General features: G+C 46.8%; 1 pseudogene; it reads right to left on the reverse strand.

The window, feature by feature from the left end:
- The window catches only part of LOC147703002 (uncharacterized), a 54179-nt pseudogene extending 34681 nt beyond the window's left edge, over positions 1-19498 (reverse strand).
- Positions 19499-20055: the final 557 nt, after the last annotated feature.

Below are 20055 nucleotides of genomic sequence, written 5' to 3' on the forward strand. Positions count from 1 at the left end.
GGGCCCTGCCACATTACAGTGTGCTGTGTACAGTGGACATAAACATGTCACCTCAGGCAGTGGGATAGACCTGGGCCATGTAGCCGTACCCCCCTGTGAGTGTATGCGGCGTGGACTTGCGCATGACAGTCCAGCGTAGGGGTGTGGTTAATCAACCCGGGGCTCAGGGCATGGTTAGGTTCAAGCCTTGCCAAGGAAGTAACTAATGTGTGTATCTCTGTTGTAGTGTCTGTGCCACCCGCCCTGCAATGGACAATGTTGTAATGTAGCATGCCAACGTCAAGAAAATACCCTTGGGAACCGTAATAGCTCTTTAATCACACAACCACACTCAATAACCTTCTTGACACACTTTACTCCCTCAAGAGCAACCACACTGTGAACCAAAGAATCAAATCAGTAATGTTGCATGACCCTGGAGTGTGGGCTCAGCTGAAGGGGTAAATGAGGGAGTGCAAGCCGGCTCGGGGTCAGGGATCATACATGCCAACTGTTATGTATGTCGCTATTACCGCAGCATAAGCCAAAGGTCTACCCTCAACCGTATGGCGAGTTCAGCCAGCCATGAACTCTACATCTGTGTCCGCCCTATCCTTACCATTGGCCTACACACACATGGCCACCCACCTTCACCGCACAACATCACAGTGTCGTTGTCAGGCTTGTGGACATGCGCACACAGGCATGACAATGGTGTGCTGTAGGAGTGCGAGTGATGCAACTGAGCTACGCACAATTGTAAATAGGCCCGGGAGGAAGGAGGAGCAGCAATGAGGCTATGTAATACACATTGATGCAACACATTACCTACAAGCAGTACATGTCAAACAGGGATCACAAAGTCACAAATATCTCGCACCAATGTACCAGTGACCCTGCCAACATATCATGCAGAACGAACTATTGACTCATGTCTCTCTGCACTGTCACAGGTGATCAAGGAAATGCACTCTGCGCTTGGATGATGACACCCCTCCGAGCCCTGAATACACAGGCCCAGAGGCAGTACAGTGCAGCCCACAAACACACCAGGGGCATCGTGGAATGAACATTTGGCGTGTTGAAGTCACGTTTCAGGTGCCTGGACATCACAGGTGGAAGGCTCCTGTACAGCCCAGACATTGTATGCAAGATGATCGTTGCATGTTGTGTGTTGCACAACACATGCCTACACACCAATGCCCCATGGATACAAGTGAAAATGTGGCTGGTTAACAATCTGTTAACACAGGCTTAGCTGCGCACAACACAAATGAAATCTATCGATCAAACTTTGTTTTTTACTTTCTGCACATATTATTTATTCATATTTATCTTGACATTCAGTCAAACTTTTTCAACAAAACATTCTATGTTGATTTATATACACATAGTTCTTCCATTTGCAAAGCAATATAAAGCATTTTATACAATAAAGAAAACATTAAATCCTCTTGTGTGTGTCGTAGTTCGCCCAATGCATTTCGGGACAAAAGTAAGGTCCCTTCGTCAGGGGCAATGCTACAAAATAACATATACAAGCGCATAAGTCTGGTTATATAAAAATTACAAGATCACATGGTTCAATGAGTTTCATTAAACAACCTCCACCTGAAAAATAACACCCTAAGTGCATGGACAGAGAGACAACTAAAACCACAAATAACCATCTAAGTTCCACTCACATTTACACACGAGCAAATGATTCTTTTCTCTCTTCTGAGCACCTCTAGGTTCAAGAAAACTCCTAAAAAATGATGCATGGAAAATCAAGCTGACACCAAAAATATTTGCAAAAAGACGCTAGCAACAGTAAGCTCTAACGGTGTCTCAATACAGCTCAAATGCATACCTGTTGTTACTCCAGGTGTATGCAACACGTAGACACTCTCCCGCTTGAACGCGCTTCAATTTCAAGTACCTATTCACAAAAAAGAACAATCCAATTTGTAACCTTGCCCATGTGCGTAGCCGCCCTAGGTCTAAAAGATATTCGTATCACTCCATTGTCAGCTCTTACCGTTTCCTAAAGGACGTAGCTCGTAATCAATCCACCAGGTATTCCACCTCCATTCGAAATAACCCGCGTTTGTACAAACGACAACATTTCCTGGTTTAACTACTTTAACGGCTCTCCCTATTGGAGAAGTCAGCACGCGTGCCTTCCAATCAAAATCAATGTAACTACCGTTACCGTCTACATCACTAGTCACTACGGAAACCGCCTATCTGTGTTTACTCCACTATCGAGTACCAACCAGTGTCGATCGATAACGTGTTTCAATACACATAAAAACATTTAACAGGCAAGATAAAAGACCAAATCATGGAGTTTATGCTCAGCAATATATCAATGTAATTATCTGGTAAACACCGCGTTCACTGGAATGAAAACGCTCGACGACTGTCTTAAATAAATAAACAAGCATCTCGACTGTCAGCTAGTGTCAATAACACCACGTGTTTCAACAAGCCTAAAAACTTTAATAAGCACGTCCTAAGAACAAATGACAAAGTTTATGCACAGCGATATCTCAATGTAGTCTAGTGAACTCAATATTCGCTAGAATAAACCTTCGACGACTGTCTCAGATCAGTGCATAAATAACAAAGGAGAAAAAATAGCAGCTAAGCCTGTGTTAACAGATTGTTAACCAGCCACATTTTCACGTTATTTGTAGAGTATTTGGGTATACTCTATTAGTTGCAGCACACAGATCAAAAAATCAGGTTAAGGTTTATAAAACTTAGAAACTCAGGAGTGCTCAGAACACAACAGTTCAGATTCCATGGATACAAGTGCCAGGTGCACCGGTCGATGATGAGGAAGATGAGGCAGGTGGACCACACCCGACTGCAGCCGCAGCAGGAATAGCCTGTAGGAACACCATCATTGACAATTTCATCACATGAGCACGTCACATTGTGACAGTCCTTAGCAATCATGGGACAGTACAAAATGACCATAGGCACAGCATGTGCAGATAAATGCATTCTAAGACACATTCCCTGAGTGCATGTCACTCGTCTGTACAAGCATATCACTCAGACAAGTGTAAGTGCGACATGTAGTGCTAACAACTTCAAAAATTTATGATGGATGATGGGTGTGTCACCTCTGTACAGAGAGGCTGCTTAAGGTGTAACGTATTCGAAATGCCAGTTCTGTGTGTCACAGATAGTACGGAATCACGTGTCCCAAATCATTACTTATAGGCTGTCATTTGTGACCAACAAGTTACAACAGGGCTTGTTTTGGGGTCAAATATGTACCACCATGATGCAGGGATGCACCCTGTGACTCAAGTCCAACAACATGTGCAACATGTGCATAAGGGTGAGTCACTGCCCCTGCATTGGTCCATGCTTTCACACTTGATTGATCATGGACATGACACGTCTTAGTGCAGGAGGTGTTGATTGTCCCTCAGCAATGTAAAGAGGAGATGCGGTTTCACAGTGTGTTCCATGTATGTTTCTGCATTGACGCAGTTGACATGCAGACTGCATGTCAATGTACATTGTGACTGTGAGGAGTTGCCTATTTGATGCGGGACAATGGACATTTGTTCTACATCACGGATGTGGGGTTGTACTCATACATTGTTATCTCACCGTTTTTTTCACTGCTTTTCTGGTGCATTTTCCCGCATGACGCCTGGGAATTGCAGGCTTGTCGCTGGTTATCGCAGATTTTTGTATCGCGGTGTGGGACATAGACGCTTTTTTCGTGTATGTGTTTTGCAGCGTTGCATTTATTTTAATGCGATCATTTGACGCGTTTTCGTGAGACAATTGCATGGTACCGCCGTGTTGAGAATACAACGTTAACACAGCGTTATTTTCCCGTGATGAACTACGATGTGAAGAGTTGCGTTAAGCTAATTTTGCGATAATTATCACACGTTCTTGAAAATATATCCCTAACTTTTGGGAGCCAAGTACACGTTCACAGGCCTCAACTATAGACGGCAACGTTGCAGATTTTGTCAGGTGTAGTAGATTCTGCCTTCTATTTGTCAAAAAACTTGAGATCCATACCTCAGCCTGCTGAATTGCAAACCCATTGTTAACCACTTTGGATCAAACAAGGGGAGAACTAAGGTTCCTAAAATGCTCAGCATTTGGATGCCACTGCCTTGGGACCATGCATGGTGAAAACTGATGTTCAGCTTGCACTTCTGGCCTGTCTGGCTCCGGCAAGAGATTGATAAATTGCAATGGTGCCATCCCCGGATGGGAAAATGTCTGGTCATCTTGTGCTGGGAATTTGTTAGCATATGGAAGTTAATATTTTCCTTGACAGACTGCATCTCGGGAGTGAGAGATGGGAGACCACATTTTGTGGGAATGCTGACGAATATGGAAACTGCTTACTGTTTTAAAGAGGTCTGTCTAAATGAGCCAACTGTTGGTTTGTCTGCACCACTGACTTCTCCTGGTGAGGTCTTGAGCTGTAGCTCTGTCTTGATGCCTTCTCTGCGTTAGCTGTGGGATCAACACTTTGTGCCAATGAACCTTTATTATGGAAGGGTATTCTCCTAGGCCCAGACGAGGTGAAAGACTGCAGTTGTGCAGCCTCATGAGCCATTAACTGGGGAAGGTTCTGCATTTGCAGCTTGTCTGACTGAGGCAAGTGAATGTTACCGTCAGTTTGTGCACTATTTGGCTTAGGAAATTGAGTTATTGCCTGCATTTGTGACTCGTTTGAATATTTGAAAGAATTACTAGTCTGTAGTGGTAAGCTACTGCCTTCTGTAAACAGCTTGTCTGGCTGATTAAGGCGTGCGGGATGGCCTTGGAATGGCACCCTACCTCGAAACGTAAATGAAGATGGGTCCTTTCTTGGCACACTGTTTGAATGGGTGTATGAAGTGTGACCTGGCACATGCACCTGTTCTGGATTGGGTACTGGATAGTTACCCTGACTCTGAATGACAGGTGTCAGCCAGGACTGAGAACAGTAAGGCATTTGCCCCCTAGCTGACTGCAGTGATGGTGGATAACTAATCCGCGGTGTACTTACTTGTTGAGAGACCAGGGGTTCACCCTCCAGCGCCACACCTGGGCCGGTACCACTGGTTCTTTCAGAACCTTGTTGATGGACTGGATCTGAGCTAACACGACGCTGAGCCCCTGGGGAGGTCGATGGGAGTGCAGCGCTATACTGAGGCCTCTCTGAAAAGTTTGAACCCTGAATCATTGTATGGGAAACTGCTCCTTTTGGATCTGAATCCATCCTTGTGTTCTGGAGCGCTGACCTACTATGATGTAGTTCTTCAGGTGGATTTCCCAAAGACCCACTAGAAGGGGATGTAGGCACCCTGTTATCCAGAGACTCGTTGGTATCGAACGTTTGGTGAACATAGGGAGCCAAACCAGATGAGTCTTTGGTGTGCAACGGTGGGTGTCATTTGGAGCGTTTTATCTGCTCATATGGACCTCCAAGGCGCCAGAACTGCTGAAAAGTTGGTTGCTCGGGCTGCTTGAGATCGGTGGATCTCAGGAACTCCTGTTTTTGACACAGCTGACCGACCACCCCTAAAATGTCGTGTCACTCAGATGTTCTTTTATAAAAGCCCAACTCTGAAAATGGGTGGTGGGCCCAGGGGACTACGATTGAAAAGAGGATGACAAAGATTGCTGCCTGGGAAAGGGAATCTCTTTACATCTATGCTGAAAGCTCGGGTCTTGCAGCTGCTGATCAGAATAAGAGGACCCCGGAGCCTGCTGATAATGGGGCCTCAGAAACTGGCCATAATAAGTAGGCATCTGAGGCTGAGCAAGGGAAGATCACAGCAGACCAGCTCGCCACCTCCCTGAGCCGGCGCCCTCCTGCCAGCTCAGCGAACCCCAGCCAGGCCGCCGACAACTTCACAAAGTGGATCAGCAACTGCGCGGACGAACTCGCCCCACTGAGGACCCCGCCTAGCAGACCCGGCAGCAAGAGGGCCCCATGGTTCACCGACGAACTCAAGAGCTCCAAGAAGAACTGCCGAGCCCTCGAGAAAGTCTGGAGAAGGGAACCGACACCGGACAACAGGACCACCTTCAAACTTGCCACCCGGAAACACCACCAGCTGATCCGCGCCGCCAAGAAAACAGCATTCAAGGACCGGTTGGACAACAACGCACACAACTGCAAGGAACTCTTCAACATCGTGAAAGAGCTCTCCAACCCCAGCGCAGGAAACAACGACATCACCCCATCGCAAGACCTCTGCAACTCCCTCGCTTCATACTTCCACAACAAGATCACGGACATACACAGCAGCTTCGACAACCAACCAACGCACACCATGACCGAACAACCACCCCCCACCACCACCCTCCACGCCTGGACCCCGATCAGCACCGAAGACACCATCCGCACGGTGAGCTCCATCCACTCCGGATCACCGACCGACCCCTGCCCTCACCACGTCTTCAACAAGGCCGACGCTGTCATCGCACCCCACCTGCGAGACATCATCGACACATCCTTCGACACCACCATCTTCCCTGAGAGCTGGAAACACGCCGAACTCAGCGCTCTGCTCAAGAAACCAACAGCGGACCCCACCGACCTCAAGAATTACCGCCCCATCTCGCTCCTCCCGTTTCCAGCCAAGGTCATCGAGAAGACCGTCAACAAGCAGATGGCCGCCTTCCTCGAGACGAACGGATCCCTCGACCCCTCACAGTCCGGATTCCGAGCCAACCACAGCACCGAGACCGCCCTCATCGCCGCCACCGATGACATCCGAGCCCTGATGGACAAGGGAGAAACAGCGGCCCTCATCCTCCTAGACCTCTCCGCGGCATTCGACACGGTCTGCCACCGCACCCTAGTACGGCGCCTCAGCAACATCGGAATCCAGGACAAGGCGCTGGAATGGATCATCTCCTTCCTCGACGGAAGAACACAGAGAGTCCGCCTACCACCGTACAAGTCAGAGGCCTCCGAAGTCATCTGCGGCGTCCCCCAAGGATCATCTCTGAGCCCCACCCTCTTCAACGTCTACATGAGCCCCCTCGCGGCCATCGTACGCAAACACAACCTCAGCATAATCTCCTACGCCGACGACACCCAGCTGATCCTCTCCCTGACCAACGACCCCGCCGCCGCCAGAGCCAACCTGCACGAAGGGATGAAAGAGGTAGCCGAGTGGATGACGACCAGCCGCCTGAAACTGAACTCGGACAAGACGGAGGTCCTCATCCTGGGCTCCTCACCCTCCGCCTGGGACGACTCCTGGTGGCCTCCCGCCCTGGGCACCGCACCCAAACCGACAGACCATGCACGCAACCTGGGCTTCATCCTGGACTCCTCCCTCTCCATGACCAGGCAAGTCAACAACGTCTCCTCGGCGTGCTTCAACATCCTACGCATGCTACGGAAGATCTTCTGGTGGATCCCCACCGAGACCAGGAAGACCGTCACCCAGGCCCTCGTCACCAGCCGACTGGACTACGGCAACGCCCTCTACGCCGGTACCACCGCCAAGCTCCAGAAGAGACTCCAGCGGATCCAGAACGCCTCAGCCAGACTCATCCTCGACATCCCACGAACCAGCCACATCTCCGGACATCTGAGAGACCTTCACTGGCTCCCCGTCAACAAAAGAATCACCTTCCGCCTCCTCACCCACGCACACAAAGCCCTACACGACCAAGGCCCGAGCTACCTCAACAGCCGAGTCAACTTCTACGCTCCCAAACGCCACCTCCGATCGGCCAACCACGCCCTCGCCGCCGTCCCCCGCATCCGAAGAGCGACTACAGGAGGAAGGTCCTTCTCCTACTTGGCCGCCAAGACCTGGAACTCCCTCCCAACCGACCTGCGCCTGACCCAAGACCACCTCTCCTTCAGGAAGAAGCTGAAGACCTGGCTGTTCGAGCAGTAGCGGCACCCCCCCCTCCCCCCCCCCCCAGCGCCTTGAGACCCTACGGGTATGTAGCGTGCTTTATAAGTGTCACTGATTGATTGATTGAAGGGCACTGGGGCTGCGCTTGCGGAAAGGTAGATTACCATGTCTGTCGGTGCTGATGGGTCGGGGTACTGCTGAAAGGGAGAACCGTGCGTTTGTTATTGGTGAAAAGAGTATCGCTGATCCTTGGATACCACTTGAAACTGCTGATGGGAAGTGCCATGGGGCAGACTTTGCTGAAAGGAACATCCCTTGGGCTGAAATTGCTGAAAAGCGCCAGTTTCAGCCTGCTTATATCGTGGCCTTTTGGTTTGCGATTGCTTAAAGCAAGCAATCTGAGATTGATGTGACTGGTGTAGCCTAGACGCTGCTGAGCGAGTACACTGTGTAGAAGCGCTGGTTGATTAGGTCCATGGGGCTGGGTTGGTTGAGGATGATGACCAAGGACCTGGCCTTGGTAGGTGGACTCCTGGGCTTGGTATATTTGCTACTGCTGAATCTGACCATTTTTGTCCTCTAATGTATTTTTTATTTACATGCTTAAATTCATAGCTATTGCTTTAACTCTCATGTGAAGTGCAGCTGATTCAACAGTGCAGCTATGCTCTATTATTTTACCTGACAACCATCCTTGAACTGCGTGATGCCTATTTTTTAATAGCCAGGATTAACGTGTTGTGCACTATTGTTTTTTTGTATGGAGCAAAATTAAGCAGCGACGGCATGGATGGGGTGTTGAGTCGATAATGCCGGGCACCCAGGTTAAAGTGAAAGCGGGTGCCCATGTGCTGTCTGCAGCAGGAGAAACTAATTAATGAAAGTAGTGCTCACAGACTAAAGAAGGTGTACCGTGTAACAACTGAAGTAAAGGGGCCAGTCACCATGGGAGGTAACAAGTGAAGACAAGGTGGTACTATGGAGGGATCTAGGAAGGACAATGACACAAGCCAATAACAAATGTGGGCGAGGAGTGAGCGGGGCTTCTATTTCATACTACACTACAACAAGTCTCCCAGAGCAGCGCATGCACGCTGACTCTAGGATCGACCTAATGATCAGGTGAGACAATTATACAATTGAAGTTTGGCTAATTAAGTGAAACATTTGCAAATATTTTTTCCAATGTGTGCTCTTTCAATTTGGCCGCCACCCCAGGTGAATGCTCTATTGAATTCAGCACTAATACATGAGCATACTTCCAGGAAAAATCATTGAAAGTGTCTGAATACCACATGACCCAAGCCAGGGCTACATATCAAGCAGCATACTGGACGCTTTTGCTATCTCACACTATTTATTAATTTCAAATAGGTGAGTTACGAGTGAGGAGCATTATTTTATGTCCAGTTACTGATTGTTTGCATTTTAATTATATAGTCAATTTCCTGAATACGAAACAGCATTAAGCATATCAAATCAATATACTTAGCCACCTACAGCTAGTCTATGCTTTAAGTTACTTTAGCATGACTGCTAGTAGTGCTCTTGCACTTATATTATCATAGTCTTATTTACAGCCCTTACTTCATGCACACTAATAGTTAGCTTTTCTTATAGAATCAGAATTTAAACCACCCGGTCCAGGTCTCCTCAATGGTCGACAGTGGTTCCACTTCATATTTGAAACTTTTCAACTAAGAAAAAACAACTTAATGTCTCATGTGTTATATTCTATGGACAAACAAGCCCTCATCCCGGCTACACAACACTCAACTGTTGAATCTACCCATCCTGTCTGGAACCCAAATCCATCTCCTGTCTCCCTCATCTGCCATGTTACAACTCCTTTGGTCGGTCCACAATTGCCCATACAGAACTCCGGAGGAAAAAGAAGGACCTGGTAAGGAACTGAGAGGACCTGTGGCCCATTTTAAGCCTGGGCAGAGTTTGTGGAGTTCTGCTATGCGGAACTCTGCGAAGTGCAAAGAAAACGCCGCCGCACTATGTGTCAGGCTCACCTGAGGTCTCAGCAGGGACAGGAGGCAGGAGTCAGATGATAATATCCCAACTTCCCTTTACCACTAATCCGCCCAACAAGGTCAAAGCAGTACCGGTGAATAGGGGAAGATGGGGGACACGAGAGGGAGAAACTAGAGGCAGGGCAAGTCCAGCACACGTCCAGCACCACAGAAGCACCACTGGGATCCGGAGGAATTCCTGCGAACAGAAGGCTAAATCAATAGTCTGCTAGACTACAAGTAAGCATGCATAACTGATGTTCTGCAAAATATTCTACCTGGAAATCTCCCCTCTTCCGCTTGTGTCCACAGATAAAGAAAAAGCACAACAGATGCAATATTCCCTAAACACAGATAAAAATAGGGTTAATACTTTTTAACACTGGTTCACAGTCGTGGACTTATGTGGTAGTTTAGTTGAGAAGCTTACCCCAAACATGTGAGGAAATGGACTGCAAGGTGACCATTAAAGAAAATATGTGTTTGTAGGTTGTTAGCAGCACAACCCTCAAAAGGACAAAATCAAAACCAAGTAGGCAGCCACTTAATCCGTAGAGTCTGCAAGTCAATATAGATAGTGCCATACAATGGGGCGTAGAAGCAACTGACTTTCCTTGCAAGCTTCAAAAACTGTTCATAAGTAAGTTAATGCCATTCAAACAATGCCTACAATGTGTGAGAGCACTCCGTATAGGGTCAAACACATACGAAAAATGCAGATGCCTTGAATGCGCACACCCAGAATAAGCTCTACATAGAAAGCGGAGGAACAACCCAGGGGAAGGGCCACGTAAGCTAGCGCTAGCGCGTTACCGCCAAACCACATGAGGGTTCTGTCTTGGGGGCCGAGAGCAGCAGAGATGGGCCAAGAAAGATTCCCATGCTGCTATCAGGAAATTGAAGTCTATAAGCAGGCGACAGTACACAGCAACTCCCAGAGATGAGGCAGGTCCTGCAGACAATCAATCAATCAATCAATCAATCAATCAATCAATCAATCAAAGTACTTGTAAAATGCTCTACTTACCCGTGAGGGTCTCAAGGCGCTGAGGGGAGGGGGTGCCGCTACTGCTCGAAGAGCCAGGTCTTGAGGAGTCTTCTGAAGGCGAGTAGGTCTTGGGTCTGCCGTAGGTGGGTAGGGAGGGTGTTCCAGGTCTTGGCGGCAAGGTAGGCGAAGGATCTGCCGGCAAGGTTGTTCGTTGGATGCGGGGAACAGCGTTGAGTCAAGGCTGGCGGAGCTGGCAGGTGGGGGTGTAGAAGCTGAGTCTGCTGTTCAGGTAGGCTGGTCCGGCGTTGTGGAGGGCTTTGTGTGTGTGGTTGAGGAGCTTGAAGGTGAACCTCCTGTTGATGGGGAGCCAGTGTGGGTCTCTCAGGTGCGGGGTGATGTGGCTGCGACGGGGGACGTTGACGATCAGTCAGGCACAGGTGTTTTGGATGCATTGTAGTCTTTGTAGGTGTTTGGCTGGGATTCCTGCGCAGAGTGCGTTGCCATAGTCCAGTCTGCTGCTGACGAGGGCCTGTGTCACCTTTCTTCTTGTTTCGGTCGGGATCCACTTGTAGATCCTGCAGAGCATGCAGAGGGTGTTGTAGCAGGAGGAGGAGACGGCGTTGACCTGTTTAGACATGGAGAGGGAGGAGTAGAGGATGAATCCTAGGTTGCGTGCATGGTCGGTGGGTGTCGGTGCTGTTCCCAGTGTGGTCGGCCAAAATGAATCGGGGGTGGGTCTGAGGATGAGTACCTCCGTCTTGTCCGAGTTCAGCTTCAGACGGCTGTTCCTCATCCAGTTGACGACAGCCTTCATTCCCTAGTGGAGGTTGGTTTGGCGGTGTGCGGGTCCTTGGAGAGGGAGAGGATGAGCTGGGTGTCTTCAGCGTAGGAGAGGATATTGAGGTCGTGTTGGTGGGCCACTTGTGCGAGTGGGGCCATGTAGACATTGAACAGCGTCGGGCTGAGGGATGAGCCCTGGGGGACGCCACAGATGATGCTGGTGGCCTCGGATCGGAAGGGAGGGAGACTGACACTCTGGGTTCTGCAGGAAAGGAAGGACGTGGTCCAGTCAAGGGCCTTCTCTTGTATTTCAGCTTCTAGGAGGCGTGTCTTTAGAGTGCGATGGCAGACTGGGTCGAAGGCGGCTGAGAGGTCCAGGAGGAGGAGGTCTGATGTTTTGCCGTTGTCTAGTTGGCGCCTGATGTCATCTGTGGTGGCGATGAGGTCTGTCTCGGTGCTGTGGTTTTGTCTAAACCCGGACTGGGACGGGTCCAAGATGTTGTTGTCTTCCAGGTGGTGGGCCAGTTGCATGTTGACGATTTTCTCGATGACCTTTGCCGGGAACGGGAGCAGGGAGATGGGCTGGAAGTTCTTGAGGTCCTTGGGGTCTGACTTGGGCTTCTTGAGGAGGGCGTTGATTTCGGCATGTTTTCAGCTTTCCGGGAATGTCGCTGTTTCGAAGGAGATGTTGATGACCTTCCGTAGTTGGGGTGCGATGGCAGCGTCTGCTTTGTTGAATACGTGGTGTGTGCACGGGTCTGAGGGAGATCCTGAGTGGATGGAGTTCATGACCTTGCGTGTCTCGTCGTCGTTGATGTTGGACCAGGAGGTCAGGCGGTTGGCGCTGGAGGTGTTAACAGGTGAGGTGGGGTCTGGCGTAGTGTTGAAGCTGTCATGGATGTCAGCGATCTTGCGGTGGAAGAAGATGGCCAGTGAGTTACACAGATCTTGTGAGGGCGGTATGTTGTTGGCGTTGGCGCTGGGGTTGGAGAGTTCCTTTACGATGTTGGAAAGCTCTTTGCTGTCGTGTGCGTTGTTATCCAGACGGTCTTTGTAGGAGGATCTCTTGGCTAATCTGATGAGGTGGTGATGTCTGCGGGTAGCGACACACCAACCCTGGAACCCAAGACCCAGAAATGGCAGGAGTGACCCGGAAGTTTAGAAGCCTAGTAAGAAACAACTAGAACGCACAATCTAACCATGTGTCTACGTGAAAATGCAAAAACAGTGTACATGAGTGTTCTGTGACTACAGGTTGGGAGACTATGAAACCTGAACCGCCTGAAATTCTTTTCCCCCTAGATCCCAGGCTGTCTAGTTTCCCTGCTCCTTTTGTATTTTCGGTTTGATAGGACACTCCTTCAAGAAATTCCCCTGTTTACCGCAATATAGGCATAACTTCTGGTCCCGACGCCGTTGTCTTTCTTCGCTACCAATAGGACCTTTTATGCTCCCTATTTGCATTGGTTCAGCTTTTGCCACAGGCCTCTCTGTCTCAGTATGCTTTTTCCTGTATGCTAGAAGCCTTGTCTCTGACCACCCCCTCTCCTTCTTCCGCTCATGTAACCTATGGTCGGGTTTTACAGTCATATCCATGAGGATCTTACAATCCTCAGGTGGGCCTACTACCTGGGCCACTACATCCTTTAGTTCATCTTTAAGCCCCCTGTAAAACAGGGCACTTCCCTTTTCTTCAGGCCAACAGGCTTCCACCACCAGGCAATTAAAATCAGCGATGTAAGTGATTAAATCATTCGATCCTTGTTTCAAATACAGTAGTTCTGAGTCTACTGATTGTACGAAGGAATGTCTATCAAACAACCTTCTATAATTCCTCTTTAAACAAACTGTAACTATACAGAAGAGGATCATTATGTTCCACTAATGAAATCGACCATGTGGCTGCAACTTTGCCCAATTACGATAATATAAAGGCCACTTTGGCTTGTTTGGTTGGAAAACAGGCGGCTTTGCACATAAAATGCACCTGGCATTGATTGATAAAGGCTGCAAAGCGAGAGGGATCTCCCATGAATCTCTCAGGAGGGGCCAGCGGTATAGTAGGAGGAGTAGTGACCTGTATAACAGGACTACTGACTATTGTTGTGGGAGTAAATGAAGAGGGACCGCCTCCTTCAGCCCCTTTTGGGGCCTCTTGGGCCATGCTTCTCTATAGTGTATCTACTCTTATAGAAAGAGTTTGTATTTCCTTCTACAAGCTACCCAACATGTGTGCTAAATCTGCTAACGTGATCTTATTCTCCTCAATTTCCCTCTACCACCAGTCCGCCCAACAAGGTCAAAGCAGTACCAGTGAATAGGGGGAAGAGGGGAGAAAATGGAGGGAGAAAGTAGAGGCAGGGCAGTTCCAGCACATGTCCAGCACCACAGAAACACTACTGGGATCCGGAGGAATTCCTGCGAACAGAAGGCTAAATCAATAGTCTGGTAGACTAGAAGTAAGCATACAGAACTGATGTTCTGCAAAATATTCTACCTGGAAATCAACAAAAAATGCAGTTACAGGGCCAGATCGACTCTTGCAACCTACAGGACCATCAATTTTGCTTGGGCGAGGCTGCGGTTGACACAAGACACACACATAACTGACAAAATCATCCTCCTTAAGCACAAAACTGACCTGTCCCTTCAGATCCTACTTGTCTTTCTTGCATCCTTTGATACTGCTGAGCTCCATACATTGATCCACAGCTTTCAATCAATAACACAGTGCTAGAATGCTTTGCCTCCTGCTTCACGAACCACCACCAAATACATACAGGTAACAACACCACATTACATAAACTCACTTTATTTTATTGAGCACTTAGGGAGCCTTCATCTTCAACATCTATCTGGAACCTCTAGGACTACTGCTTACTGACCGGCAATTAGATACCTTAATACGCCAGTGGCACACACTCAACTCTACTTATATATCTCCTCATCTCATGACATCCAGCAACTTAAAAACTGCTTTAATGTAATCCAGGAATAGAAAGTCTTTGGTTATAATGACATCAAATAAGCCAGGATCAGAAAACAAATGTATAATGTGGCAAAATTATGATTTTCATCATTGTACTTTGAGCAAAACATAGACCAATGATTTCTTTGGCCGAATGAGGGTTTGTGTGGCATTGCCTACCACAACATATGGACTATGATGTTTCAGGAGGGAAACTGTGGAAATATTTTAAAACCACATGTATCGTTTACTCAACATCACTTGTTCAGTGCATGAATCTCCTAGTGAGGCGGCTCGGCTAAAGTATGAGTCCAAAAGTTGGTTTCTTTAACCTATTTAGTGCACAGGATGTGACCTATAGGTCATTTGCTCTACCTTTACAGTGTGAAGAACATAGAAGTCATGTCCTCACACCCAAGTTCCACACCTTGGGAAATTCTTACCCTACAGTCTGACTTTTTGATTTTTTTGTGAAGATCATCAAGTTACATGAGCTTATGTCATCAAATGTGAAACTGAAAGCAGAGGAGCATGAACACTCCAGCAGCTTGCAGTTTGATCAGTGCTTGGGAGCACAGCCCAACAAACCAAGCACCGATTCAGATGGGAGAGTCTAAATAGTGAATTCCTAGTGGGAGATCACTATAGTTAGAAGATTGACAAACCTGAGTATTTCACCTTTAATTCTACAGGGCATTCTGAGTCAGAAAAAGTGGTGGGATCCACTGAAGGTGCGCAACCCTTGATCCCCACAAGTAGCTACTTTTCAGAAATTTGTAAGTCAGGTAGGTTTCCCTGGGTACTGACAGAGCCTATGTCAAAAGTACTGAAGCCATACTCAGGGATTTGTTTTTCTTTTAAAGGCATAGGTATGAGATTTGCAGGGAATTCTGGGTAATGAAACATATTGGGACCAGCACAAGCCACCACATCCTGGATTTCTAGTTTTCTGACAAAAAAAGTTGTTAGTAGGGTTGCATTTGTGCTGGCAGACCTTAGGCCTGACTACTGAAGCAATCCTCCAAGGACCAAGAGAGGAACAAGGTATTTTAGGTATAGTTATGCAAGGCATTCTGGGATCAACATAAGCCTCACCCCATTGATTGCCTAGTCCTCTAGCTTTCAGAAAAATCTCGGGGGTTGGCAGGATTCCCTGGGTGCTGGCCAGTCGAAGTTCCCAATACTATAGCTACCACATCCCAAAGATCATGTATGTTTAAAGCAAAATTCTATACATTTCTGGGTATTTTCTGTTCTGGCAAACTGCCCACCCACACATTGTGTACTGCTTTTATTGAAAGAAATGTGGGAACACTGTGTGGTAGGACTTTTGTCATTCACTGCAAATCCATATCTTTGTCTTTTCTCTCTCAATAATATTATGTAGTATAAATTGCATTTATATAGCACTTACTTCCCCTGATGAGGCATGGTAGTGATTTGTGGCCAATAGCACACTACTTCAGGAACCCACAGTTAGTGGTTAATTACGTTTTTATTGATTATTCTTCCTTATTGGTCTTGTGCTATCAACAAAACCATTCCAAGGATGTACTCCAGTTTGTTTTATGTGGCAAATCGAAAGAATAAGATTGATTATTAGTGGGAGGGAGGTGTGAGGGGATAATATAATTCATGCAGCTGGTTGGTTGAGTTAGTAGATAGGCTAGAGGAGATTAAGGACCTTATTTAGAGTTTGGCATATGGGATACTCTATCACAAACATGGCGGCTGTCTTTCCACCGTATTACAAGTGCATTGTAGCCTATGACACTTGTAATACAGAAGACAGGATATCTGTAACGTTTTTGGGAGCATCCTGCATGCCACAAAAAAGGCCTTGCTATTGTTAGATTGCAGGGATATAGTATCATAGAAGGAGAAGTTGTAAACTGTGAAACGAGATGTGGGCAAGTACATTAATAGAGAAGGAGACAGACAGTCATGCAATGTTGAATAGGATGTACAAGTAGAGAGAAGGTTTGAGAGGATGCAAGGCAAGAAGAGAGTCATTCAACAGAAAGAAAGGAAAGGGAATCGATCAATAGTTTGAAATCATGGGAAATATTTCATGTAGGGTTTTTGGAATATAGTGAGAGTTGGCTTTGTGAGATAGCATGCAATCTAAGGATGTAAACCCATAGAACAAAATGACATTATTTGTATGTGAGCAGCGTTTGTATAGCAGTTAGCTCCCATGTGTGCAGCCCTGAAGCTCTAATGTATACTGATAGCCCTGTACAATATAATATGAGGAGGTTCAGTGATTTTACCTAAAGGCTGATATTTGCAGAGAATTCTGAGTAAAAATACCTAAGCGTGTGATAGGCCCATCCACACATGTGGGGTGTTGTCTTTATTGAAAGAAATGCGAGAGCCTTGGCTGGTAAGAATTTTGTAATTCCCTGCAGATTCTGGCACTTTCTCTCATAGAATTGTGAGGTAGTTATTTGATTTCACTCATGTTTAATGTTTGCAGTTCATTTTTGGTAAAAAAAAAAGTCCATATAAAGTGCATGACCCTGGGCACCCCTAAGTCTCTAGTTTTGAGTACATGCATCTACCAATAGAAAGTGAATCACCATCATTAAAATGGCAATTCTAGCAAAGTTACTGTATACGTTTCAGGCATTTCCCTTGTATTTTATTTATTTAATTTATTTATAAAGTTTTGTATAGCGCAAACATGACCCAAGCGGGTATCAGAGCGTTTCACAGCAGATCAAAGACAACAGACTGAAAGTGCAGGATAAAAAAGTTAACAAGAGTACCAAAAAATGTGAACAACACATAAACACTATGCATGAGCATACGATGAGGGAGCATAAAAACATATTCTCAGGGAGGAGTAGGTACATTACAAGTTCAGAAAGTATACATAAGTAGTGCTTTCACTTCTTTTTTGAAAGAGGATGTTGAGGGATTCAGTCTGGTTTTTTAAAGCAAGGCATTCCAGATTCTCGGGGCAATACAAGAGAAGGCTTGGTTGTAGGTTTTCTTTCTTTGACATTTTTGTGGTTTCACAGTAGCAGTCAGTGCTGCTTAGTCAGAGTCACCGAGAAATACAAATGTCAATCTGGGAGTACCCTGCCTATAAGAATTTGAATTAATAACAAAGATCGAGATGATCTGAATTAATTTCGGTGATGCAAATCATGGCCAGACATAACTGTCCAATAAGAGCATTTATTATAGTGCCTGTCTCTATTGCCACGGAAAAGATAGGCAGATTTCCTGATGCAATTCCGAGAGGCAGAACGGGCAGTAGGTGTGCAGCAGACCCATGTACCTACACACACACAGGCACGGAGGCATGCCCGCACACACACACACACACACACACACACACACACACACACGCACACACACACACACACACATTCACACACACTGGGCATGCGAGTGTGGATGCCTCTATTTTTGACCTAGTCGTGCTTAAACAGTGTTTTTGAGAGGTTGCAGTGAAGGCATGCAGGTTCTGGCAAAGCAGAGGTTTTACAAGGGCTCAAGGTGAGTAATGAAGCACACTGACTTGAACTGAGCCCAGCTTCTGGGGCCTGGCCTCCCATTTCTATTGCCTGTGCCTCTAAGATCTGGAAGGGATACAGAACATGAAGCAGCTATTGGTGTCTTAGTTCATCCTATAATTTACTGCTTTTTGTCTGACATTGACTAGTGAGTTCCCAGACAGTACAACGTGTAACCCGTCTGATCCTACGTTCTGTGAAACTTAGCAGTAGCCTAGCTGCATGTGATTGTAAATGTATCTTGTTTCTATTTCTTTGGCCTGTCATTGAGATATTTGTATTACAACCAATGTTTCCACCCTGTCCTTTCCCAGTAGAAACTCAAAATATATAACAAGGACTCAACACTTCAAAGCCAAAATGGAAAACTAAAACGAAGAAAGATGCTATGTACACTTGAAAAACTATGGGACCTATGGCATTGCACAGATACTTTTTTAACTGATTACACATTGCTCTTTACCTATTTTAAAAAAGGAAAATTGAGAAGAATAGTCCCCTACTATGTCACCATTTATTTATGGTTTTCTGAGGAGCATGAGCCCTAATACTGCTGGACAGGAGTATAGCGTGATACATCACAAACGTTTTCAAACAGTTCGTGTAAGAATCTAATTTTTTAGGGGTGAGGTGGAAGGACCAAGAAGATGGATGTCTCTCCTTGAGCTCCCTTCTTCCCGGATTAAATCTCCCCCATAATCTTGTTGCTGACATAACATTGGGCCTTGGGAAGTGTGCCCCATTAGCAGAATCATCTGGGGCATTACAGTGGAGGTCAGCCGGTGGAGACGGAGTGACTGCAGTTGCTGGGACACAGCTGAGAGTAGAAGAGCGGCCCAGTGCCTATTGGCAGCTGAGCAGTAAATAGTCATAGTTTAAATATCAGCAACACACCCAACCCGCAAACACAGTAATACCATAATAAAGAAAACACAAGACACATTGGTTTTTGGAGAAGACATTGCTGCAGGTTTATTTTGCATAAGAAATATGCCAACATGGTGGGTCAACTTACGGGCGATCCAAGGGCATGCAGCCCCTATGTTGTCCTGCCCACCTGTAGAGCCAAATTGCACTGTGGCATAACCAATCCACGCTAACCATTTTGGGGGATTACCCCTTACATCCTGTGGACCACCAATCCACCGATTTACTCATGCATCTTGAGGGGGCGGAGCATATCCAGGGAAGCCCCCGGTTGATCAGGTTACAACCGCCTAAAGAACTAACGGGGTGCCATCGTTCCTCCAGGGTCCTACCATAATGACTTCCTGGGGTTGTTTGGCATTTGCGCACTTCTTCTGCTCCTGAAGAAGGTCCCCTATGTACCATTCAGCCTCTGTTTCGCCCTGTAACTCCACCACAGCTCTGGCTGTGGCACCCGTCATGCCCAGGGTCCCCACCAAGGCAGGCATTCTTACTTACACCCTGCTGATTCTAGTGCATCACCCAGGTCCAACATAAACAGGTACATGCCCATTCTAGACAAATGGACCCCCGTACACATCAAAACATCCTGCGGTCTTAGCATGCAGGAGCCGAGTCTGATAAATCCAGAAACCCCTCTGTTCCGTGAAATTTGTGCCTGGCACTGTTTAACCTGATTGTCGTATTACACATTGCATCATTTCTGCATAACGAACTACATGATTAGTGTATTACGCATTGCGTTATTCCTCCATAACGAACTACTGATTAGTGTATGATGCATGGCATTACTTCTGCATAATGTACTACCTGATTGTCGTATGACGCATTGCATTGTTTCTCTGTAATGAGCTATCTGATTAGCGTATTAAGCATTGCCTTATTTCTGCATAGCGACATACCTGGTTGTTGCATTACGTATTGCATTATTTCTACATTTCACAGTGCTTGATTGTTGCATTACTTTTCTATTGCAAAGTGCCTGATTCTAGCATTACAAACTGCATAACATTGTATT

Source organism: Lissotriton vulgaris, chromosome 7, assembly GCF_964263255.1.
Source record: "Lissotriton vulgaris chromosome 7, aLisVul1.2, whole genome shotgun sequence".
Taxonomy (NCBI): Eukaryota; Metazoa; Chordata; class Amphibia; order Caudata; family Salamandridae; genus Lissotriton; species Lissotriton vulgaris.